A 26,709-nucleotide genomic window follows, 5' to 3' on the forward strand; every position below is an offset into this window, starting at 1 on the left:
GGGAAGAGGAAACAAGAGTGTGTTTCTATCACCTGGAAGCAGTCATTGCAAGAGGTGGACCACACAGGGCCTCCAAAGGTTAGGAGCTCCACTCACCAGCACGCAGGAACCTAAGCTCTGACCGAACCTATCAGCAACCCACCTCTTACGCGAAGGAGAAATGTTTTAGGAGGGTGCTGAGAGATATGGCAATGTTGGAGGAAGACAAAAAATTTGCCCCCACCCCCACCAAAAAAGTCAAAGACTGAAAGCAGAAAAACCAGCCTGCTGTAGTGGCTCACACCTGTAATCCCAGCACTTTGGGAGACTGAGGCAGGTGGATCACGAGGTCAGGAGTTTGAGACCAGCTTGGCCAATATGGTGAAACTCTGTCTCTACTAAAAAATACAAAAATTAGCCGGGCATGGTGGCGCGTGGCTGTAGTCCCAGCTACTCGGGAGGCTGAGGCAGGAGAATCTCTGGAACCTGGGAGGTGAAGATTGCAGTGAGCCAAGATCACGCCACTGCACTCCAGCCTGGGTGAGAGAGCAAGACTGCATCTCAAAAAAAAAAAAAAAAAAAAAGGAAAGAAAGAAAAAGAAAGTAGAAAAACATAAACTCATTGGTCATGAAAAACCTTCTGATCCCATGAGAAGGAATTGGGATGTCATCACCAGGCCACAGCTACCTGAGCCGTGGAAGGAGTTTCAGCAAGTGGTAGGAATCTGAGGCGAGTCGTCCATAGACCACTGGAGCATTAGCCCTGAGAACCGGCAGGAAGAGGTAATGTGGGCAGAGCCTTGTGGATGCACAGTTTGGAAGCAAAGCAGACAAGTATGATTCCCTTCCATCCGGGCCTTTCCTCTTCTGAACCAAATGGTGCTCTTGGATCTTGGGTGATTCTGTGTCCTGTAAGACGTCAGCATCAGGCTTCCGGGAGAAAGAACCTCTGCGATAAATAGTAACTGTGATGAATAGTGAGAGCTCTAGATGAGGGTTAGCCATTTTTTTTGTAAGGGGTCACATACTGAGTATTTTATGCTCTGAGGGCCAAAGGTCTCTTTTGCAACAACTCATGTATGTCATTGCAGCACAAAAGTAGACATAGACAGTGCATACATAGAGAGGTGTGGTTGTGTTCCAATAAAACTTCAGGGGTGGCGGCTAGATTTGACCCCTGGGAGAGGATGTAGTTGTTAGTTGGCAGACTTCTGCTTTGGAAGTGGTCCTGTTTCCACTTCTACCTGTGTGCCCTTGGAAGAACTCCTTAACTTCCTGAGCTGCTGTGTCCTTTTCTGCAAATTGCACATAATACCTACGATGTAGTTCTGTGATGAGGAAGAAATGCAATAATCCTTGTAAAATACTTAGCACAATGCTTCCTTCACATGGTGGTGAGTTTTGTTTTTCTATTGCTGCTGCTGTTGATTGCCCTGGCCCTATCAGGTGGGATTGAAAATGGAGCCCAACCTAGAAGCCAGCATTACTGGAGAGAAAAATGTTCACCGGAGCTGAGTCCAAAGGGAAGATATTCTCTTTCCAGCTGTGTTTTTCTTTAGCTGTGGCTGAGGCTGTCTCTAATTCCTGAAGGACTTGGGCCATTTAAGTGGATGTGATTGGCATTAATTATTTAAAACAATTATTTATTAATAAATAAGAACCTAAGAATGCTTTGCACTTGTTCAGTGCTTTATAGTTTTCTTTTATTTTTGCTTTATTCTTTTCAAAAGGCTTTTAAACTGGGGCACACAGTGTACCGGGAGGCATATGAAAATAGGGGAAGAAACGCATCTTCCTAGATTATCAACCGTCCTCAATTTTTGGGGGGGAAACAACATTATTTTATGTTAAAGCAAACTGGAATATATTGTGGTGCAGAATAGGAATATATTATGGTGCAGAATACAGAATGTGTGTGATTTTTTTTAAAGATAAAGTATGAGACTTCAAAGATATTTCCAGTTTTAAGATTCACCACTTTGGGCTGTGCCCCAGACGGCTGAGAGATAAGGAACGTGCTTATGTCTTTTCTGCACAGCCCCAGAAGGAATTTTTACAAATTTTGCAGATGAAGAAACTCTGCAGAGAAATTGGTGGGCCTCCTGAAAGTCTACCCAGAACTCAGGGGCAGAACGAGTTCTTTTTTTTCTTTTTTTGCATGTCCAAATAGTATTTATTTTATCCGATGTGTTTGAATAGTGTCTTCTGGATTTTAGAGATTTGCCGGGTTCTAGGGGTTTTTATATGATATGTAGTTCAGGCCTGGGTGACACAAAGTGAGGAAGGCAAAGGTACTAGTCAACTGGATCCTTGGATCTTTGATGAAATATGAAGGCTGCATAGGGCTCCTCAGTGCTCTTTCTTGTTGTTGGTCACTATTGTCACTCTTTTATTATTTTTTAGGTCACTATTGTCACTCTTTGCTTCATCATCCTTGGTCCATACCGGTTTGTTTACCTATCACACAATATTCAGTCAAGCAATTAAAGCACAGAGGTATTGTGACATGTGTGGGGGAAATCTAGATACACACACGATATGCACAAAGGTGATCTGACTCAAAGACTAACTTCTTCATGATCGTCCAGTCCATAGAGAGTGCTCCCTTATTTCCCCTGACTTCTTAGAAAGTGAGATTTTTTTTCTCCTTACTGTTTCTTTTTTCATTTCCATTTTTACTATTTATTTATTTATTTGTTTGTTTCGTTTCTGTTTTTGAGATGGAGTCTCCCTCTGTTGCCCAGGCTGGAGTGCAGTGGCACAATCTTGGCTCACCGCAACCTCAGCCTCCCGGGTTCCAGTGATTCTTGTGCCTCAGCCTCTTGAGTAACTGGGATTACAGGCACATACCACCACACCCAACTATCTTTTGTATTTTTAGAAAAGACGGGGTTTCACCATGTTGGCCATGGTCATAAACTGCTGACCTCAAGTGATCCAACCTGCCTCAGCCTCCCAAAGTGCTGGGAGTACACGTGTGAGCCACCACACCCATCCTTTTTTTTTTTTTTTTTTTTTTTTTTTTAATTTCAGTAGCTTTTGGGGAAACAGGTTGTGTTTTGTTGCATGGATGAATTCTTCAGTGGTGACCTCTAAGATTTTGGTGCACCCATCACCTGAGCAGTGTACACTGTACCTAATGGGTAGTCTTTTATCCCTCACCCTCCTCCCACCCTTTCCATTGTATCATTCTTTGCCTTTGCATCCTCATAGTTTAGCTCCCACCTATGAGTGGAGAACATGCAGTGTTTTGTTTTCCATTCCTGAGTTACTTCACTTGGAAATAATGGTCTTCAATTCCATCCAGGTTGCTGCAAATGCCATTATTTAGAACGAGCTCTTAAACCTAGGATATCTGGCTCCTATTTCCTTCCCATGCACACTGGTGAAGGAGACTCACAGTGAGGCAGGAGCCCTAGTAACACTATGTTTCAGGCACTGTGCTAAGTACAGAGGGTATACAACAGGGATTAAGACTGGGTCCAGAGGCCAGGCACGGTGGCCCACACTTGTAATCCCACACTTTGGGAGGCCAAAGCAGGAGAATCACTATGGTCAGGAGTTGAAGACCAGCCTGGCCAATATGGTGAAACTCCGTCTCTACTAAAAAAATACAAAAATCATCCAAGTGTGTTGGTGCGTGCCTGTAGTCCCAGCTACTTGGGAGGCTGAGTCAGGAGAGTTGCTTGAACCCAGGAGGTGGAGGTTGCGGTGTGCTGAGATCGTGCCACTGCACTCCAGTCTCCAGTCTGGGTAACAGAGACTCAGTCTCAAAAAAAAAAAAAAAAAAAGACTGGGTCCAGAAAGATATAGCAACCCTCAATTTCAACAGCTGATGGGCCTGAAAAAGCACCTGGCATTGAGCCTGCTGCATCCCCAGGAGAGCTTGAATCACACCTTTTATCGACACTCTTTTCCCCAATTCCATCAGGATTCAGTCCATTCACATTAGTTTTGGCCTCGGTTTCCTGACACGGCATCAAAACTTTCCACTCAACTTTGAGCTCTGCCATTAATGCTTGCTTGCTTGCTCGGGCATGACTGTTTGCCTAGCAGGAAAGATCCTGCTGCGATGGCCATATATTCCATGAATCCCCTTTTGTATCACCTGCTCCCTGGATCTTCAACTGCAGTGCACAGTGTGTCTGTATCTGCATTTCTTCTCTTCTCTTTTCTTTTTTTTTTTTTTTTCAGACAGAGTCTTGCTCCGTCACCCAAGTTGGAGTGCAGTGGTGCCATCTCGGCTCACTGCAACCTCCACCTCCCTGGTTCAAGCCATTCTCCTCCCTCAGCCTCCCGAGTAGCTGGGATTATAGGTGTGCACCACACCTGGCTAGTTTTTATATTTTTAGTAGAGACGGGGTCTCACCATGTTGGCCAGGCTGGTGCTGAACTTCTGACCTCGGGCGATCCACCCACCTTGGCCTCCCAAAGTGCTGGGATTATAGGCATGAGCCAACTTGTCCAGCCTGTATCTGCGTTTCTCCCCACCCCATTGAGAGGAATCTGACCCCTGTCAGAATCTTAGTTTTGCCTTTTTAATCCCCTTGGATTCTGTGGCATCCCTCTTTTTTTTTTTTTTTTTTTTTTTTTTTTCAAAAGAGCCAGTCTCATCCACCCCTGTTTCTGCTACCATACCTCCAACAGGCTGTGCAGTTGACACATACTGTGTCATGACAGAGATTGCGCCTTATTTCCTCTGAGTCCCTAGCACATAGCACAATGCCTGGCACGTGGAGGCTGCTTTGTAGTAATCACAGAATCCATGGATAAAGACTTCTTGTTGGCTTTTCTGCACTACAATGTCAATCATTGCCTGTTGCCTGATGATATAGTTGGTTACACACCTGCAGATTCAACACCCTCACAAGATGGTAGAAATGAAGCTTTTAAAAATTTCTAGCCTCATCCAAAATTGGCTTGGTTACTGAGATGAGACTAACAGTGGGTATTGGGGGAATAGAAAATAGGAGGGGGAATGCCTTTTCCTAAATCCATGTGAGAAGAAATTGGGGAAACAGTAATTCAAACACTGCAATTATCATTGTATCTGAGTGGTGTGGATGGCACGTTCCGCAGACATAGTAGGTCTCAGAGTTTATGTCTGTGTCGTAATATGTCAGCTGCTAGGAGTGCAGGGAGTCCTGAGTCCAAATCTTGCCTGCCACTTATTAGGTTGGTGCAGAAGTCATTGCGTTTTTTACCTCTAAAAGTAATGACAAAACTGTAATTACTCTTGCACCAACATAATCGTATTGATGTGGACTTTGGAACATTTCTTGTAAAGCATGAGTTACACAGTCTATAAAACAGAAACAGGGGGCCTCCACCAAAGTCTCAAAGGGAGGATGGAATTAGTCTAAATGAACTGTCAAGTGTGAGGGTTGGCATCCAGTAGGTGTGAGGTGATGTCCCAACAGGTCTTCACTTATGACAGATTTGGTTCCTTGAAAGCGTTGTCAGTGGGGAGTACTGTGGGGAGGGGGCAGTGGGGACTGGAACTCCATCAGCCTTGTGCTTTGGTGACTATGCATGATTGTCCCTAACTTTTGTCCCCAAATAAAACAGTGTTATAAGGACCCTTGACCTGATTTCTGGCTCAGAGCCCTCCATTTTCTGCTCTTAGCAAACTACCCATGATATTCTGCCCCAGTCTTCGGAAGGAGTCTATTTATAGCAGCCATCATTAAGTCTCCCTTCCTGGTCCACAGAGCCTCACCTGTTCCCCCCTCTCCTGCAGAAGTTGACTTCAGAGCGTTTTCGGAGAGTTCTTTGTAATATTAGTTAACATGTACAGGAAAGCCCCAAGGTCATGTTCCACTCTTGGCACGCTTCACTTTAGATTTGAGAAATCCCTTAAAACTCTCATTAGCGGAGGCTGCCTCACACCTATGAAACTTTAAAAATATCTGGCTAATCAGCCACTTTGCACACCTCCACGCTGGCAGAGAAAGAACCTCTGCTTTCCTCCACATCCCTTCGCCCGGCATCACATTTGCGCAGACGAGAGCTGTCAAAATCTGACTTCCTACGGTATTTAAAATACAAGACAGGGAACATCTCATCTGAAACCGGCATTACCACTTAAAGAGAAACCAAAACCAGGAGGGAGAAGCAGAAAGTGGAGTGGGGAGGAGGGAGTAGTATTCTGGAAGACCTTCCTTGTTCCAATTCACTTTTTACTGGAATCTGATCACTGGAATTTAAAGGGATATTAATGATAATAATAGGAAAATAAGTCATCACTTATCGAATGCCTACTACATGCTAGGAACTCTGGTAACTACTCAATTTTCTTATCTCTGAGTCTCTCAAAAACACTGAAAAGTAAATCTTGGCTTACATATCAGCAAATCGATGTTAAGAAAGGGTTAAGCAACCGGATGCGGTGGCTCACGCCTGTAATCCCAGCACTTTGGGAGGCCGAGGCGGGCGGATCACGAGGTCAGGAGATCGAGACCGTCCTGGCTAACACGGTGAAACCCCGTGTCTACCAAAAATACAAAAAACTAGCCAGGCGTGGTGGCGGGTGCCTGTGCCACTGCACTCCAGCCTGGGTGACAGAGCGAGAGTCCGTCTCAAAAAAAAAAAGAAAGGGTTAAGCAGTAGCCTCAAACTAACGCAGCCAGTGTGTAGCCTGGGCAGGATTCTTGCCTATCTGTCTCCAAAATCTATGCTCATGCCAGCATGCATGCCATCTCCCAGGTGAAATGTACATTTCCAACATGGATCATTCTCTAACCTACTTAGATGGAGCTGTCATGGGAACTTCTCCTATTGCCTACCCTTCACCAGAGATAAAGGCAATCAGTATTCTACAGTGACATTTGTAAGCTTGTGAGCCACACAACACCGTCATCAGAATTATCTGGGAGCGTTTATCGAAAACACAGATTCCTGAACCCTCCTAAGAAGTACTGAATTTGAATCTCTGAAGGGGGCCACGGACACCTCGCCTCACTGAGCATCTCTCGGTGGTGCTCGTCCACAGTGATGCTTGTTAACCACTATTCTATGTCTAGGCTGGTTTGCAGAGATTCTTTAGGGCTTGGCTGAGGATAAACCCTGCAGGTCCTCTGCAGAAGATGGAAGGCTCCCTTCTCAACACCACCTCCTAGAAAAGTCAACATCAGGGTGAAGGGAGAGAAACTCCCCAGCCCGTGAGCAGATGAATTAGTCTATTCCAAAAGGTGCCCAGTACTGAATTATGAAAACAAAGATAAGTGGCACAAGAAGATATCAATTTGTCAGACTCAAAAGGAAAAGTCTCTTGAGTTAAAATAGCAGCATCTTAGATTTTGAACTCGTAGACTGGAGAAAGGCGGGATGATGCAATTAGAAGAAAACTTGCTTATTTGGGCAGAGGGAGAGACTTGAGAAAATATCACAGTTATGGAAATGGTTCAGGAGAAAGCAGTTCATCCAGTCAACACAGGCAGGGGAGAGGCTGATTCATTTCAGGCTTCCATCAGGGAGGCAGAAAAACAGGGAGAAGATGTGTCCCTGAAAGATGGAGATATGATGAAGGAGTTTGCAATGATTGACATTTTAGTGCAGAAAACCCAAGGAGAAGCTTTCGTCTATGACTTTTGCAATCACTACAAAAGCAACTACTATGTACCGTAGCTATGTGCTAGGGTCTGAGAGAAAAGAAAACACAATGTCTGTCCGGATACAGTATAATTCAACTGTCACAGTCTGGTGGAGGGACAGAATTATAAACAGACAACCATAATGTGGTGTAATAGCACTGTACTACAAACAGAGGCAAGGGGACTGTGAGAACATAGAGGGAGGGCTGTGCTAAGTTAGGGAAGGTAAATCAAGGAAGGCTGCCTGGAGGTGATGATATCTCAGCAGTCTCTTGGTAGATTAGAATTAGGCTGGGAGGAAAAAATGGGGGCAGATTCAAAGCTCCCACAAGATGGGTAGAAACTAGGCTTTTATAGTTTTTATTTTTTACTTATTTATTTTTTTGGGACAGAGTCTTGCTCTATTGCCCAGTCTAGAGTGCAGTGGTGCAATCTCGGCTCACAGCAACCTCTGCCTCCTCGGATCAAGTGATTCTCATGCCTCAGCTTCACGAGTAGCTGGGATTACAGGCGCCTGTCTGGACGGAGGGAGGAGAGGGACAAAGAACAGAAGGGACTAAGATGGCGCATTTCCGGGTTCTTCATCACCAACTTTCCCGCGCCCGGGGAGAAATAAAGGTCGACTGCGCAGGCGCAAGCTGACGTCCGACCGAGGAAACCGAAACCCACGTGGCCGCGCCTACCGCCCGACCCCCGACCCGCCCATGTCCTGCCCACTGCCCTCCCACCCCCAGGCCCAAGACATAAAAGCCGCTCCGGGAGGCGCGCAGCGCGAGCTTCCTGGGCGCGTCCTCTTTTGCGGAAGTAGGAACTTTGCCCGAGAACGCCGGAGACCGGTGAACTTCGCCCTCTCTTCCTCCACGTTGGCTAACTAATGCAGTTTCTTTTTTACCTTGCCTACTTGCCTTTTCTCTGGCGGCTGCTCTGTGGTCGAATAAAACAAATCACTGCCACCACCCCTGGCTAATTTTTTTGTATTTTGAGTAGAGAAGCGGTTTCACCATATTGAGCCAGGCTTGTCTCAAACTCCTGACCCGCCTTCACCTCCCGAAGTACTGGGATTATAGGCATGAGCCACCACATTCGGCTGAGGCCTTTATAAATTTCTATCCTCATCCAAAATTGACTTACTGAGATGAAACTGAGACCAAGAATTTGGTGTTCCTGGTTAGTCCCATCAGGAACTGGGGGCATACAGGGCAAGAAGAGGGATGGCTCTTCCTGGACCCGTGTGGTGGAAGAAATCGAGAGAACAGTAATTGAAACACTGCAGTCATAATGGCCCCTGAGTGGTACGAATGGCACCTTCTGCGGGTTCAGAAGAGGGTACTAGCAGGCGAAAACGGTCAGCAAATGTGGATCAGGCGGAACTTGCGTGAGGGGCTAGTTTTATATTGGTAAGGTTGGAATAGACAGATAAATTGAATGTGTTAAATAGATTATGTGGTCGGGGTATGCTGTTTCCACTGTCTCATCAGACTTGGGCTCTCTGGGAGGGGTTCATTTGAGGATGGGTTAGTATTTATTAGGCATGGAGAAACAGCACGTCTCAAATAATCCTTCTGAGTCCCCCAAGGAGTGATTTCCTACGTGGCCGAGGGTTCGTTTGAGTGCAGAGGACACTACAGAAGGATTGCATGCTGACTTGTGGCATTTAATCAAAATAAGCTTTCTGTTCCATTGTAACTGTTGAACACATTCGATTTATTTGTTCCATCTGAACCTTTAGGGAAGGTGTCGTTCATTGACAGTATTTAGTCTAAATTCTACGAGTGAGATTAATGAAATCCAGTTTGCCATGTTGAAGGAGAACAGAAGATGGGTAGTCAGATGTCTGTCATTGTTCTTATTTATTTAATTTATTTTATATTTATTTATTTATTTTGAGTTAGAGTCTCGCTCTGTCGCCCAGGCTGGAGTGCAGTGGTGCAATCTCGGCTCACTGCAAGCTCTGCCTCCCAGGTTCACGCCATTCTCCTGACTCAGCCTCCCAAGTAGCTGGGACTACAGGCGTCTGCCACCACACCTGGCTATTATTTTTGTATTTTTAGTAGAGACGGAGTTTCACCGTGTTAGCCGGGATGCTCTTGATCTCCTGACCTCTTGATCCACCTGCCTCAGCCTCCCAAACTGCTGGGATTACAAGCGTGAGCCACCGCACCTGGCCATTGTTTTTATTAGAGTTCTCACCAGATGTGATGGCTTATACCTGTAATCTCAGCACTTTGGGAGGCCGAGGCAGGAGGATTGAGCCCATAAGTTAGATAACAGCCCTAGACAACATAGTGAGAACTTGTCTCTACAAATAATTTTTTTAGAAAAGAAAAAAAAAATGGAATTCTCAATGCAATTTGAGCTGCACGCAGAATAGGTTCTTAATCCATGAAGCACAGATCTTAATCCACAGACACCTAAAAGTTCTCTGAACCCCCTAAAATTCTTTATAGTCTTTTGAGTACATGTACATACACTTTTGTTTTTCTGGGGACTAAATCCATTGTTTTAACATTTTCAAAGAGAAAAGGCTCACACACCCGTGCGCATGCATTCACACTCACACAAAAGGTTAAAAGCCGTGGATTTAGGGAGATGAGCTTGAGTAAAGCGTTGGATATTGGAAGCCTGACAAGGCTTAGATTTTGGTTTCTGTCCAGAATGAATTATGTTCTCCAGAATCACATATTGAAGGCACCTTAGGTAAGCCAGGGTTATTTTTTTTTTTTCAGTTACTCTTGGTTAAGTTGGATTTGATGATGAGTTAGGATGAAGGTAAGGTCAGATTTGTGCCACATTCAAGAGATACACAGACAGATAAGTCTGATAATTGCCCCATAGGGAAGAGGTGCACGAGACACCACAGTCTGGCAGAGTGACCTAATGCGCTCCTTCTGTGTAGGAAATAGAATTAAGTAGATATTAATTGAAATGCAAATGTTTGATTTGCATTGAATTGAATAGAAAGAACCCTTTATGTGCACTTAATACTCATGTACACGTTGCTGTTGAGGGCAAACACATTTGGCATTTGCCCACTTGATGTTTACAAAAATGGAGGCGTTCCCATTTTGCAAACAGCCCACAGATACATTAAATAACCCATTCCATGATGGACATCTGGACTCCTCAAACCTGCCAAACGTGGATAGGCTTATGGCCGGCTTCCAACTTGATGGTGGAGAGCGGCTCCCTTCAAATGTAAAAACCATCACTCTGCAAAGCGTGGCAGGTTAGGGTCTCATCTGTCCAAATGCAGCACACATTCATTTTGATTTCAGCTGTGTCCAGTTCGCTGCCTGCATATGCAATATCTCACACACCTGAGTAGAAAAAAAAAAAAAGCCTTGTCAATTAAAGCAGCAATTCTATAAGGTGGCCTGACAGTGGTCACCTGAATGGTGGCGAAACTCATTAGTGACATACATAGGTAGGTAGGACTATCTGACAGAACGCTTTAATTTGGGATTTTGCATAAAATTGTGAAAAACAGACTTCGCTGAGCATAATGAAACCCACACTGTGCAATGGAAAGCAGAAATAATTGACTATGGAGTTAGTGTAAGTATCGTTTCTAGTCTTCCGCACTGCGTGTATGGTAAAGCCCTTGGCCAGGTGTGGTCAGGATAATTCACTCTAACTTGTACCGGCCATCCTTCGCTTCTCGTTGATGATCTTTTGTGTGTGCCCTACTCATTCCAGCCGGTGCGTTTGAACAGCGCTTGTAGTAAAAGCTGGGAGAGTTTGAGGTCGCCACCTAGTGGCCACAGTAAGACTGCTATTCACGCTCCCATTTTGTCCGGGACCAGCGGGTCAGCTTGCAGATCGTTCGTGAGTCATTGTAGTACTGGGACTCAAATATCAATGTTTGCCTCTAAAGTTCAGTTCAAATAGAAATGCTAAAAAAAAAAAAAAAAAACCCTAGGATATCTCTAAGTGGCGATCTCTTGACCTCATCCCATTTGATGCGTGCTATACTACAGATAAAAAGCAAAACCCATGGCAGAAAAGGAAAGAAAAAAGAAAAGGCTGTTTTCGGAGGCCCACAATGTAAAGCAGGCATACGTATGCATGTGTATTTTTGCAGGCGTGTATCAGAAGTTGCAGATGCAAAGATTTTGCAATTGAGTGTTTCCAACTTTCCTCCTACGTCAATATAATATTTTCATTTTTGTGCCCAAATGGTTGATCTTCAAGGTATAACAATTACGCGATTAGGATCAGAAAGATTGTACTGAGTACCAATTATGTGCCTGGAACTGTGCTAGGCAATTTTTGTATGTTATTCATTAAAACGTATATAATTCAGTCTTACTAGGTAGGGACCTTAATGTGGGTGCAGCCCAGCCTTTCTACCCAATAACAGAAAACCTTCGACACTGGTGCCTCTCAGTTATCTATGAGGAAGCACGGGCAAATGCTTTTATTTATTTATTTTTATTTTATTTTTTTATTTTATTTTATTTATTTGTTTATTTTTTTTTTGAGACTGAGTCTTGCTCTGTCGCCCAGGCTGGAGTACAGAGGCTTGACCTTGGCTCACTGCAACCTCTGCCTCCCTGGTTCATATGATTCTCCTGCTTCAGCCTCCCAAGTAGCTGAGATTATAGGCACCTGCCACCACATGTGGCTATTTCATATTTTTAGTAGAGACAGGGTTTCACCGTGTTGACCAGGCTGGTCTCGAACTCCTGACCTCAAGTGATCTGCCTGCCTCGGCCTCCCAAAATGCTGGGATTACAGGCGTGAGGCACCTCACCTGGCTTATTACTAAAAAACAAAATAAGTTATTTGAAGAATGAAATTAAGTGTGCAATATAAGCCTAAGTTATTTCAATTATTTTTATTATTTGATTCAACAAATGGAAAATTATTGTATCAAATTGCTAGAAAACCTTATAAATGCTTGCTGTCAATTTCTGAATTTACCTCGCTGCAGACCAGTAACAATGTATAGAATGGTGTCAATGTTCAGACCACATTTTGAGTAGAACTGATCTATAGGATCCTTGCCAGGCATCAGCTAGTCATGGAAAAGCTTCCATGTCCGAGACTACTACCTCACAAAGCAGCCCATTCCATTGCTGGACTGGTTTGATGACCTCAAACCTAAATCTGCTTTTCTGTATTCCTTGGCTGTGACTCTACCTCAACAAGACTCATCTCTCATTCCCCAATCACAGCTTTTCAGATATAGGATAACTGCTTCTGGATCAAGTTCTGACTTCCATCCTGCTCCTACATACTTGAGTTTGTGATAGTCCACTTAAAGTGGCTTTCAGGAATAAATGCAGCTGGAGGCAATAACGGAAGCTTCCACCCCATTGTCTTGCTTCTCTGTCACCTAATTTCTGACTTATTCAAAAAAGGAGAGAAGAGTGATCTCATGGTTCAGGATGCAGATACTATTTGACCTTGTTCATGGTAGGCTAGGTCACTGTGGAGTTCAAGATCATGCACCCAGGAGTCGTTCTCTCCTTCGCATTTCTGCCATCAATTGACAGAAAGTAAGATGTTCATGGCCGCCTGATTTCATAGGAGCATTCAGGATGGTTACTCTTTTTTCTTGCATAATCTAAAAGGTCATTGCTTTAAGTTCCTGTATCATGTGGCTGGCATACATGGAAAGGTACATCAATTCGTATTCGTGTTTAAAGGAACAGGTAAAGAACTTGCCTAGGCTTCAAGATAAAGCCAAAAGCTTCAAGACTGCTCCTTCAAAGAGGTTCTTTGGCCTGGACCTAAGTAATTGCAAATTCATACTTGTATTTTCACTTGCTCTGCCTCTTGATGTGAAATGTTGGTCCAATTACTAAACGTTCCTGTGCCTTAATTTCCTCCTCTGAAAAAAAATGGACATAATAGAAGTTACTTCACATGGTGGCTGTGAAGATTAAATGAGATTTAACAAAATAATCCATGCAACACACTTAGAACAAATCACTAAACCTTGGAAGCAAATGCTTAGGGTGATTTTGATTTTAACACACGACTATTGTCTTTTAATTTCCCAGGGAACTTTGAGAAGAGGGGTTTGATTAGAAGGCATGTGAATATTGCTGGAACTTCTAATCAAAGAGCATGAAATACCATTGCAATGACATGAAGTCAGAATACATAGAGTATGGTCTAACCACCAGGAAAGTAGGGAAGGAAATTTACCTTTCTGGTTCTGAAGGTGTTCTTACTGTTAATTTAGCCCTCAAACACATCAGTTTCCTATGGTGGTGCTGGTCATTGCTTTTGCCGGTAGCCACTTTGGCTTGTTTTCTTGTGGTAACATCATAATCTTGGTTCATACTGACCTTTTCCCCAGCCAAAACACCCAAGTAGCTCTCATTTGTGTCTCTCTAATCACATCCTTTAACCTCTACTTGGACTTCCTTTGGGGGATTGGGTGCAGAATCTTATGTGTATTCCTGTTCAGTTTTATCTCACACTTGGCCCACTGCTTCCAAATATCATCATTAGTATTAAATAGAGATGTCATCTAGTCTAGGGTTTGGTGCACCCTATTTTTTTCCATAAAACTCTTTGTTCAACTCTTATGTGAAATCCAAGAAGTTACAGTAATGACAATGGAGATTTCTGAGACAAGTGGGGACAGGGTCTTCCCCACTGGATTTCCCCAGAAGCCACTGGAAGTCCTTTATAAAACCCCAAGAAGCTGAGAAGCCAAGTTGTAAACATGCTTCCCAAACATGTAAAACATGCTTTCTATTATTTTACCAATGGGGAGACTGAGGCCAAGAGAGCATATGAGAGTTATACAAAATGATGCAGCTAATTAATGGTGCAGCTGGGTCTGTTTCATTTCTACTAGAAAAATGGAGAATGGGATATCGCCTTTCCTTAAATCTAAGTCTTAAATGTCAGAATCTATCAGCTTTGGAGATTTATCTGTGAACACAGGGTCAAAGCTGGACTCTGAAAGGTTAAGCCTTTAATCAAATCATGGAATTGATCCCTTGCAGGTCAAGTGGATTCCTATAAAATGTGCTCATGCATCATTAGCCACCTATCCAATTTTGTATATATGCAACCCTGGTCATTTAAATGGGATTTGGTTAAAACAAATGCCGCAGCACAGAACGGCTTGAGTTGAGACCTCCATGCAGCAGTAGTGTTGTCTCAGGTAATTTATTCCTTATTCATGAAGTTCTTCTGACTCTAGAGGTTCTGCTCTTGACCACGATGTCTGCTTCTTCTCAGTGTGCTCACCGTCCTATAAATAACATAGTTAGCAAAGACAGCTGAAGAGGAGCTAACATTTAGCAAAGAATTATTAGATTCCAGACAACTGCCTTAAAATATTTATATTAATTAATTCATACAATGCTCACAATCACCCTTTGAGGTAGGTAGGTAGTAGTACTCAACAGTAGTAGTATTTTAACCATTTCATTTATATCCATATTTCAGAAATACATATATTCATATATATATAAATAGCTATGAGAAATACATCTATATTCATATAGAGAGATACATATAAGTTATATAGATTGTAAATCGGGGACCATCTGTATATATATTTATAGGCCATCTGTATATATATTTATATTATACAGATGGTCCCCAACTTACCATGATGCAACTTACAATGGTTCAGCTTATGGTTTTTCAACTTTATGATGATGCAAACGTAATACACATTCAGTAGAAACCATACTTCACATATCCATACAACCCTTCTGTTTTTTACCATCAGTACAATATTCAACAAATCACATAAGACACTCAACCCTTTATTATACAATAGGCTTTCTGCTAGATAATTGTGCCCAATGGTACGCTAATCTAAGTGTTCTGAGCATGTTTAAAGTAGGTTAGGCTGAGCTATGATGTTTGGTCATAAAGTTAGATATACAGAATGTATTTTTGACCTCAATATTTTCAACTTACTATGGGTTTATTGGGGTGTAATGCCATCATTAAGTCAAGGAACATTTGTGGGTATGTATGTGTGTGCATATGTATGTGTGTGGGTATGTATGTGTGTGTATACATATATCTCATGTCTAATTACCTAATTATCTCTATATTATATGTACATATAAAGTAGCTTGTCTAAACTCACATAACTTGTAAGCAAAAGAGACAGAATTTGAAGTCAGAAATCCCAGTTTTGACTGGGTGCGATGGCTCATGCCTGTAATCCCAGTACATTGGCAGGCCGAGGCAGGCAGATCACCTGAGGTCAGGAGTTCGAGACTAGCCTGGCCAGTGTGGCGAAACCGTGTCTCTACTCAAAATACAAAAATTAGCCAGGCGTGGTGGCACATGCCTGTAATCTCAGCTACTTAGGAGGCTGAGGCAGGAGACTCACTGGAGCCCAGGAGGTAGGGGTTGCAGTGAGCCAAGATTGCGCCACTGCACTCCAGCTTGGGCGACAGAGTGAGACTCTATTTAAAAAAAAAAAAAGAAGAAGAAAGAAAGAAATCCCAGTTTCTAAACTGTGAGTTTAACCACCTTGTTGTGCTATTGCTAACAATTGTGCCAGATGCTTTCATCCACGGTATTTCATTTCAAACACACACACACACACACACACAGAGCCAACTTATCCATTAGGTACAGTAGGCACAGTGCCTACGGCTCACAATAATTTTCAGAGTCTATGAAAATGTTTTCATTTCTTTTAAAAAGAGAAAAAAAGGAATCAATTTTAGGTTGAAGAAAATGTCCTGATATATAATCTCAATATCCTTGCCTTGATACCAAATGAAATATGCCGTTCAATATTTCCTATGGAGAGGGAGACTATGGCATCGGAATATGACCTTCCGTGTACCAACAGCACTCCAAGGTGGAAGCTATTATGCCCATGAAGTTGAGGCTCCGAGAAGCGAATTCACATGTCCCAGTTAACTCAGGACCCAGCAGACAGGGCCTGCACACACACTGTGGTCTGTGAGCTCCAAAGTCAGCAATCTTTGCAGCAGATGCTTTCGTGGACAATGGCAGAAAGGTTCTATTTTAGAGTTCCCTTTCAGGAGGCACGAATAAACATGCTCACTCCAGCTCGAAGCCAAAGAACCCCAGTTGCCACCTGGTCATGATATTTTGGGGTAGGGAAGCAGGCATCCATGGTTACACCCTTCTTCTACAATCTGGAAAAGCAGGAAGAAAGCAGGAAGCTGGAGAGACTGTGGTTAGAAAGAAGCTTGGAGCTGAGCAAGCACTGCCCAACTTCAGGGTCTTTGTTTTTCTCAAGGATGAAAAAAAAGTATTCTCTTCCCACACTCCAGCCCAGCTGTCTACAGTGATAAATGATGGGCCTTTCTTTAAATTTCCTTTCTGCTCTGCGTGAGGACTGGCCAGTGTGGATATGTACTCGACACGGATAAATGGCTCTGGCAAGCCCACCAGATTGTCCACGTGGCAACAGATGGTCCAGCTCAAAGCTTTTGTTGTGCTAATGTTGGAACTTGCTGCTACCTGAAGCAGTTATCATTTCATAAACAATGATGCTGCCACTGCTCTGTGGATAAACTGTCCTTTATACTTTGCAGGGCCCACCATGGGTGTTGACAGCTTCATGATGGTAAAAAGAGAACCCCCAGTCATTCAGCTGGAGTGGCAACTAAAGAGAAACACTTAAAGGGATGGAGAAAGTGAAGCTGGAGATGATATTTGGCTTCTGTTCATGTGCTATGCATATGCCCAAATGTCTACCGTGAATTACGGTTAATGAGAAGGAGTAAAGTTCCACTGTGTTTCAGAGTGAAAAGTGAGATTGGAGACAAATTGTTCCCTTGGAGTCTTGACTTTTGCATAGATTCCCTTCGACCTTTTGTAGAAACTGTAATGATGAATATATATGGAAGGGGTAATAATATATAGGGAAGGGGTAATAATGAACATATAGAGAAGGGATAATAATATATAGAGAAGGGGTAATAATGAACATATAGAGAAGGGGTAATAATGAATACAGAGAAGGGGTAATAATGAACATATAGGGAAGGGGTAATAATATACAGAGAAGGGGTAATAATATATAGGGAAGGGGTAATAATGAACATAGAGAAGGGGTAATAATGAACATATAGAGAAAGGGTAATAATGAACATACAGAGAAGGGGTAATAATGAATATACAGAGAAGGGGTAATAATGAATATACAGGGAAGGGGTAATAATGAATATACAGGGAAGGGGTAATAATGAATATACAGGGAAGGGGTAATAATGAATATACAGGGAAGGGGTAATAATGAATATACAGGGAAGGGGTAATAATGAATATACAGGGAAGGGGTAATAATGAATATATAGGGAAGGGGTAATGAATATACAGAGAAGGGGTAATAATGAATATATAGGGAAGGGGTAATGAATATACAGAGAAGGGGTAATAATGAATATATAGGGAAGGGGTAATGAATATACAGAGAAGGGGTAATAATGAATATATAGGGAAGGGGTAATGAATATACAGAGAAGGGGTAATAATGAATATATAGGGAAGGGGTAATGAATATACAGAGAAGGGGTAATAATGAATATATAGGGAAGGGGTAATAATATATAGAGAGGGGGCGACAGTGAATATATAGGGAAGGGGTAATAATGAATATATAGAGAAGGGATAATAATGAATAAATAGGGAAGGGTTTGAGATTTTTCAAGGGCCTACTATGTTCAAGGTCTTACAATAACTTAATTATTGTTTAATTATTGTCGGTAGTAGTATAGTAGTAATTGTAGCAACTATCTTCTAATGAAAGCCTCCTTAAGGCCAGGCACTGTGCTGAGACCTTTACATAAATTATCTGATTATAATTATTGCTAGAAATTCACAAACAAACTAAATAGTGTGCTGGTGAATCAGTTCTCTGGTGGGGAGGTGGAGGGTGGAGCTCTGCTGTGCAGTGTTTGCTGATTTCTCTGGTGTAAATGCTCCCACCACGGCCAATTTTAAGTTGCCAACAATGTAACAACCTGCTCACAAAATTTATGAATATCCAAAAATCGGCCCTTCGTGAACCAGAGCAAGCTGGTTCTAGCACATCACTGAAACTCAGGTACAGACGGTTTGTCCAAGATCACCCAACTGTTAAGGGACAGAACTGAGATATCTGCTCAAGAACTCAGTATACTGCTCTAAGTCTATACCCCCATCAGCTATTTCAATCCACATAACAACTCCATGTGGCAGGCATTACATGAGACCTCTGACTTTAAGGAGTTAAACAAAAGAGGTGCCCAGCATCACACACCTGTGATGGGACCGGATTCAGGCCTGGCCTGTCTGAGCTCACAGCAAAGGCCCTGGCTGAGCTTCCTTTGCTTCTAGTGCCAGCCAATAACACATGAAAAAGCTGGAATGCGTATTTCTCACATCTTTGTCTTCCCTTGAAGAGTGGAGAAAATCAAAAACAAAAGCAATCAATATCCCAAAGAAATCCATTTCTATTGGTGTCGTCTCAGACATTGGTCATCGTATTTGGGGAAGCAGCCTGACTGGGTTCCTGAAATCACACCACAGAGGTGATGGCGGTGGGACTTCGCCTACCCCTTAGGTTAAAAATTATCCACTTTAGGCTGCAGAAGTTATTTAGAATCTTCAAAGTGCTTCAGGTGAAGGCTGTTGGAAGGCAAAGAGTATTTTCAACAGACATTCTTGGTAAAATATCTCATCATCTTCCTGAAAACTCCAGAGAGCCCACCGGAGCATATAATAGTCACTGCTCCCAGAAGGCTGAGATTCTAGGATACATGCACAGCCCACTCTCAACTCATGACCTCCTCTGTGCCCAGGGAGCAGAACCTGCTAATGAGAGGAACAGAAAAACCCACGCAGGTGAGCTCAGCAGATAGTAAAACTTGTTCCCCATGGTTATGTGCCTCCCTTATTAAGTCATAAGCTCCCACAACCTCTTTAATACATGGGTAAATACTGAATAAATGAATGATTGCAGAAAATGTTATAAAGAGGAGACAAGAAACAGATCAGATATCGAACTACCGTATTTTCTGGTATGCAAGAATCAGAGGTATACAAGAAATTACTCTCATTTTACAAGGACATTTTGGGAAGGAAGTAAGGAGAACCAGAATAGATTTCATCATCCATGTGTTCAGAATTATTTTCAATTGCGTTTATAATGATGGCTTTTTTGTTTATGCTCATACAAGTATGTTTATACTGAAATGATAGAAATTCTTTTCCACCACTGAAAACCAAATTATTATTTTATATCTGTTTGATTCTCTGTAATCCATTTATTATTTGGGCATCTTAGATGAAGAGTATTTTAGTTTTGGAGTTTTCTTTTTCTGTTTTTTTTTTTTTTTTTTTTTTTTGATAGAGTCTCACTCCATCACCCAGGCTGGAGTACAGTAGCATGATCTTGGCTCACTGCAGCCTCTAATTCCTGGGTTCAAGCCATTCTACTGCCTCAGACTCCCCAGTAGCTGGGACTACAGATGTGAGCCACCACGTCCAGCTAAGTGTTTGTATTTTTAGTAGAGACAGGGTTTCACTACGTTGGCCAGGCTGGTCTCGAACTCCCGACCTCCCAACCTGCCTCAGCCTCCCAAAGTGCTGGGATTATAGGCGTTGAGCCACCACTCCTGGCCGGTTCTAGGTATTTTTAAAAATGCAAAAAAATGCCTGCAAATATAGTACCAATTCTTTAAGGAATATTCCAGCCCTAAAACTTCTCTAATCATTTATGCCTTTGTTGTTTCCCCCTCAGAGGACAGTGAAATATTTCCCCAAATAGAAGGTTAACATTTTGGGTTGTTTTTGTTACTTTTGCTTTGTCTCCCCGCAACCCTGCCCCATCACTACTGTGAGAGAGAATGCACATTTTCTTCCACCCAGCGTAAAATTGACAACGGAAACACTGTCCTCTCCAATTCCCAATGCACTGCACCACTGCTGCAGACAAACAGTGAGTCTGAAGTGAAGCGGGAGGGGGTTGTTAGAAATAAGGCCCCACCCAGCGCAACACTTCCAGATGATCTGGGGGCCACGCGATGCAGGTGCTATCAGCAAGTAGCAGGCTGCATGGCTGGCTTGTGAGTTATTGCTGTGGTTACCAGATCTCCTTGCTGTAGCATCCTGCATGTGTAGGTGATAAATCTTAGGGACCCAAGGGAGCACATCAGGCTTTTCTCCTCTGGCCCATTGTTTTTCTCCTACATCATTTAGAAAAGTGAAGGTCTGGACCTTTTAATTTTTTTTTTTTTTTTTTTGGATCATGAATGTTTTCTTCAGCTCCATGCCACATTTCCTTATGCAAGTTCAATTTTCACAATGGAGTATATTTTTAAAGCCTGGCTCAACAGAAGACGAGAGAACAGAAACCTTAAGCAGGAGACAAGAGAACGAGACAAATACATGGGTTTACTCTCTTTGTTCTCTTGCAAACGGCAACGTGAAAGTCCGGTGGAGTCAGATATAGTTCCTGCTTGCAAAGGGAGTGAAAGGGAAAGAAACTTACATCTTTTAAGACCCTACTATGTACCAAAATCTACACCACAGTCTGCAGTCTAAAGCATGTCATTGTGGTCAACGCATCTATACTGCAAATCAAGGTTACCTGGGTTCAAATCCCAGCTCCTCCTCTTGCAGTTGGGTGCCTTGAGCAAATGACTTGATGTCTTCACCTGTAAAATGGGCATAATACTAATCCCTACCTCACCAGACATTTCAAAATTTAGATTAAGTTAAACACAATGTGAACTTAAGCATGTTTAAAAGTATAAATAAGCGGTATTTAGTACATTCAGGTTGGACAACCGTCACCTCTGTCTAGTTCCAAAGCATTTTAATCACCCTTAAAATAAATCCTGTACCCATTAAACAGTCACTCCCCATTTCCTCCATCTCAGCCCCTGCCAGCCACTCATCTGCTTTCTATCTGTATGGATTTGTTTCTTCTGGAGGTTTCCTATAAGTAGAATGATACTACATGTGACCTTTTGCATCTAGATTCTTTCAGTTAGCATAATGCTTTTGGAATTCATTTACATTGTAACGTATATCAGTACTTCATTCCTTTTTTTATGGCTGAGTAATATTCTATTATTTGGATATGTACATTTTGTCTTTGTATTCAACCATTGATGGATATTTGAGTTCTTTCCACCTTTCAGCTATATGATGTTGCCATGAACATACATGCAAAGGTATTTGAATACTTCTTTTAAATTCCTTTGAGTATATACAGTTATTTCTCATTATTCCCAGTAGTTCTGTTCTATTAAGACATAACAAACACTGAATTATCAAATACTAAATCATAGCTAAGAGAAATATATTTGTTTCCCTATCTACTAGCTAACTGTCATCTATTTTGTGTGTGTGTGTGTCTGTGTGTGTCTGTGTGTCTGTGTGTGATAACTCATCCTGGTAGATTCTATTTTATTTTACAAAAGAGAAAATAAAATTCAGAACTGTTTGAGTGGCCGGGTGTGGTGGCTTACACCTGTAAACCCAGCACTTTGGAAGGCCCAGGCAGTTGGATCCCTGAGGCCAGAAGTTCGAGACCAATATAGTGAAACCCTGTCTCTACTACAAATACAAATACAAAACAAAAAAATAAAAATAGCCAGTTGGTGGCACACACCTGTAGTCTCAGCTACTTGGGAAGGAAGCTAAGACAAGGGGGATCGCTTGAACCCAGGAGGCAGAGGTTGCAGTGAGCTGAGATCGGGCCACTGCACTCCAGCCTGGGCAACAGAGCAAGACTCTGTCTCCAAAATAAAATAAAAACGAAGTGTTTGAGTGACTTGCTTGGGGACACCGCACTGACAGATGCCTTAGTTGTGCCTTGAACTCCATATATAATTGGCCACAAAGCCAGAGTTTCTTGCACTGTTCTGCACCACCCATTACCAGCTCCACCCGGTGGGCATCTCTGCATGAGAGCTGACATTAGAAGGTAGAGCAACCTTACCTGGGAACGTGTGCATCAGGCAACTCAAATTTGGGGTCACCATATGCACGTCTGCACAAATGACCCTAAGAGAGCCGCACGTACTGATTGGAAGGTTACAGATATATTCTAGCAAAAAGGCAAATTTACAAACACAGAATCTATGCATGAGAAGGATCATTGGCACCTAGGTGTGCAATTGCTGAGTCAGGTGGTAATTCAGTGTTTAACTTTCTAAAGAACAGCTCAACCCTTTGCCACAGCAGTCGCACCATTTTACAACCTCATAGAATTTTTATGACAGATAAAGAAGTTAGGATTTGTGGGAAATTACAACAGGACCTGGCAAATAGTTACTTATTGTTAATTAAATTAATTAAAGATGTAACACTGCCAGTTTAAGCTGCCAATCTCAATTCTTTCCCACTTATAGGAGGGAGTAGCTCGCAGTCAGATACCGTGGGTGCACTAGTAGGTCTAATTCAAAACAGAAAATGGTAACTGTTTCAGAGCAAAAACTACATTCAACCAGAGGGCGGATGCTTCATTTGTTTTCACCTTTACCCATATCCACCTGGTGCCGCCCACTCAGCGTATACTCAAGAACTGAATCTATTGTCTGTTTTACAATTATTTTCTTTATAATGAACTCGTACAGATTTATTGCAGAAATCTGGGGAGTCACAGACAAACATAACAAAAATATTGTGACTCGCCTGTAATCTTGAAGCCTTGCTTTTGTATTGCATTTCCTTTCTTTGTTTTATGCCATTAAACTCATGTGATGTGTGGCGGGGTACAGTGGCTTACACCTGTAATCCCAGCACTTCGGGAGGCCGAGGCAAGTGGATCACTTGAGGTCAGCAGTTCGAGACCAGCCTAGCCAACATAGTGAAACTCTGTCTCTACTAAAAATACAAAAATTAGCCAGGCATGGTGGCACTCGCCTGTAATCCCAGCTACTCGGGGGGCTGAGGCAGGAGAATCCCTTGAACCTGGAAGGCAGAGGTTGCAGTGAGCTGAGAAGGCGCCATTGCACTCCAGGCTGAGCGACAGAGTGAGACTCGGTCTCAAAAAAGTAAAAAATAAAATAAAAAATCATACGATGTGTACAGTTTTGTAGCTGTATTTTTCACTTAACACTGTATTAACCCGCAACCATGTCCCTAAAGAGTCTTTGAAATCCTGATTTCTAAATACCACATGGGGTTTCATTGTGTTTATACCATGCTTTCAATATTCTCCTATTGCTGAATATTGTCTCCAAATTTCTGTTATTATTAACAGCACAATAACTGAAAGCCTCGTACATGAATAGTTATATACATTAATGATTATTTCCACAAATTTGATTCACATGAAATGGTTTAATCAAAGGTTTGTCTTTTTAATACTCTTCCATAGAACTAGTTCCTCAGGGAAGTTTTTTTGCTTTTTGGGTTTTTTGCTGTGTGTGTGTGTGTTTTTTTTTTTTTTTTTAATTTATCTAAATGCTTTTACTTTATTTTACCCAGCCGAAACCAGGCTTTGTTATGTTTACATTTAGTACACATTTTTTTCTCACAACATTTTCTTAGTTTGCCATTCTATTAGGTTGGTGCAAAAGTAATTACGGTTTTTGCCATTTCAAACTAACAGCATTTAAAAATAATGGCAAAAAATGCCATTACTTTTGGGTCAACCTAGTACATTCACAGGGAAATTATTGGATTAATTCTCTTTTCTCCACTGGAATATAAGCTCCTAAACGGTCAGCATTGGACCCATTTATTTCTGTGGATCCAGCACTCAGTAGGGTTGTGCGAAGTCAGTGCTCAGACAGCACTAGAGGCATGAATGGGTAAATCTCTCCACTGAGGTTTTATCAATTTTCACTTCCACTAGTGGTGCATGAGGATGCACGTTTACCAACTCCTCACTCACCTCATCCCCTCCAGGATTTTCAATGTTGCAGGTATTATGATTAGAAAAATAAAGTTGTCATTTTGATCAATGAAAATTGGGATCCTGTTATTTTATTTTGCATTACATTGATTACCAGAGACATTAAAATTTTTTCTCTTCTTGGCTGGGCGAGGTGGCTCCCGCCTGTAATCCCAGCAGTTTGGGAGGCCAAGGCATGTGGATTGCCTGAGCTCAGGAGTTCCAGACCAGCCTGACCAACATGGTAAAACCATGTCTTTACTAAAATACAAAAAATTTAACTGGGTGTGGTGGTGCACACCTGTAGTCCCAGCTACCTGGGAGGCTGAGCCACGAGAATTACTTGAATCTGGGAGGCGAAGGTTACAGTGAGCTGAGATGGTGCCACTGCACTCCAGCCTGGGCAACAGAGCAAGACTCTGTCTCAAAAAAAAAAAATAATTATCTTCTGTTTAATATTTGCATTGATTAGTTACTTCTCCTTTGTTAAATACGAATTCATATACTAATTCATGTTCTTTGCCCAATTTATTTTGTTTCTTGCACGATTTACTTGGTCCACATTTACTGAATATTTCTCTACTGGGCTCCAAGCTCTCCCTGGCACTTTTATGTGCCTTTAATAAAATTATTTCTTTAGGTGCCCATGCATAGGGTGCAAACATAATTCTTCATGCTGCTGACATAGGGAAAGTGTATCTATCTTCTTTTCTTTTCTCATATATCTATGTCATGGTGCTGGAGCACCTCAAGGAACGCATTCAGGTGGTGGTCTACGATCTTGTGAGTGTCAGATTCTTAGGGCGAACATGGGGAAAGACAGCTGGGAGAAACAGGTCAACTGACGGTATTTGGTTGTTGTGTCTCAGACTCCAATTTTGGGCTTAAGTCCCAGCTGCTCCACTGACAAGCTACATGACTCAAGCAAGGAACCTAGTCTCCCTAGACTTTATTTTATTTATTTTTTTCATTTGTAGAATGCAGACTGGTAATAGACAATGCATAGGTTATTGTGAGAATGAACTGAGGTAAGATAGAAACAGGGAAATAAGGAAGAGAAAGAAAGAGCAAGGAAGGAAGAGACAGAGGGAGGGAGAGAGGAAGGAGGGAGGGAGAGAGGGAGGGAGAGAGAGAGGGAGGAGGGAGGGAAGGAAGAATATGAATGAAGGAGGAAGAAAGGAAGAAGGAAGGAAGGGAAGGAAAAAAAGAAGGAAGGGAGGGAGGGAAAGGAAGGAAGGAAGAAAAGAAATGAGGGAAGAATGGGGGAAGTAAAGGAAGTGGGAAGAAAAAGAAAAAGGAAAGGAGGAGGGAGGAAGAACAGGAGAGGGAAAAAAAGCCTAGTTCCCGTTTCATTAGTGTGGCTTGTATTTGAACACTTTCTGTTTACCCAATGAGGGTGTTTCCTCACTTCCAGGGCAGTCTATAATCCATCACTGTTGTCTTCCTTTGGAAGCTGTTATGAGGAGTTTTAACAGTCTCCGTTCTGTTTGCTGGAAGCTGATGGAAGAACTCTCCTTATCTCCAATATTAGAACTTGTAGAAAATCGATACAGGGTATAACATCCTTCACCATCATACTTGGTAATAAAGCCTAACTAGAAAATGTGCAGAACCTTTCTGCATCTGGTCCATTTTGCTGGTGTGAAAAGTAACCCAGTATATCCGGAGTGATTCCCTTCATTGATCGAAACATATAAAGAGGAAGGTGCTTTGTATCAGCCCTCATTAAAAATGGAAGACTTGTCTACAACTTCTCACTTGAAAAACTGACCCTGTTGGGGGGAAAGCACAGGATGTGCCTGAATTTTGTTTTTCTTTCCTCTCGCGTCTTTAGGAAACATGCTATAAAGACAGTCTTCTTAATGCCAACAGAAGGCCGTACAGTTCTGAGCCTTTTATAAATGACATTTGTCCAATAGTCTGATTTACTAAGCATGATTGAAAACCACAATCAGGCCACAAGTGATATTTGGGGGAAAAAAAAATAGAACAACAAAAGCATTAAGAAACGAGACAGCTTTCCAAGGCTATGAAAACTTATCCAAAAGGAAATATATCACTCAAATATTTACAAAATTGCCAGTGCAATTCAGCCTTCTCAGTAGCAACGATTTTTATGTCCTAAAGAGAGTTTGTATCTAGAGGTAATTGTGTTCTGCAGCAGTTCGTAAGTCTGGGCATTTACGCTGGCAATTCCAGATTTATAGGAATAGAAGAAATTTCCGTGCATGATATACTGTACAAATTGTAAGTAATAACCACAATAAAAAATTTCATTAGGCCTGCTATCACCACCCACCAATTCCCCGGGGAGGATTTATGTGCAAA

The 26,709-nt window shown here is 42.2% G+C and overlaps 1 long non-coding RNA gene across 7 annotated transcripts in view; it reads left to right on the top strand.

Annotated features, from left to right (window-relative positions):
- LOC139359820 (uncharacterized) overlaps positions 1-26,709 on the top strand; it is a 148,790-nt gene that overhangs the window by 62,866 nt on the left and 59,215 nt on the right. Inside the window, exon 9 of one of the 7 annotated variants that reach the window (XR_011616288.1) lies at positions 7,984-8,027. The exons of the other annotated variants lie outside the window; for them this stretch is intronic. This is a non-coding gene — a long non-coding RNA (uncharacterized lncRNA). Of the gene's footprint in view, positions 1-7,983; positions 8,028-26,709 lie in introns of those variants that run through there. 7 annotated transcript variants of the gene reach the window in all.

Source organism: Macaca nemestrina, chromosome 18 (assembly GCF_043159975.1).
Source record: "Macaca nemestrina isolate mMacNem1 chromosome 18, mMacNem.hap1, whole genome shotgun sequence".
Lineage (NCBI taxonomy): Eukaryota > Metazoa > Chordata > Mammalia > Primates > Cercopithecidae > Macaca > Macaca nemestrina.